Raw genomic sequence first — 322 nt, 5'->3', positions numbered from 1 at the left:
TTTCATGGAAGACGTAGGTGATTTGGCTGTAAATTACACAGGTTGTCCCTATGACACAGGTTTAGAAAGTAAGATACACACAGGCTGAGACTGCAGCTCGCAACAATTGCACAGGTTTTGTGGTCTACACAGGTTCATCTGCAGCTTGTTGATTGTTGCAACACAGGCTGATAAGTACCTTAGTTCAAACTGATAACCCCCTCTTTATATAAGTCCTCAATTCCAACTGATAATACCGCTATTGGCAAAGGATTGAAATTATCATTTTGAATAAGTTCCCACACCACCAAGTATATGTGATGACTAGCTAAAAATGGAACAT

This window comes from Dichomitus squalens, assembly GCF_000275845.1.
Source record: "Dichomitus squalens LYAD-421 SS1 unplaced genomic scaffold DICSQscaffold_24, whole genome shotgun sequence".
NCBI classification, from domain to species: domain Eukaryota; kingdom Fungi; phylum Basidiomycota; class Agaricomycetes; order Polyporales; family Polyporaceae; genus Dichomitus; species Dichomitus squalens.
Note: the sequence above shows the minus strand (reverse complement) of the source record.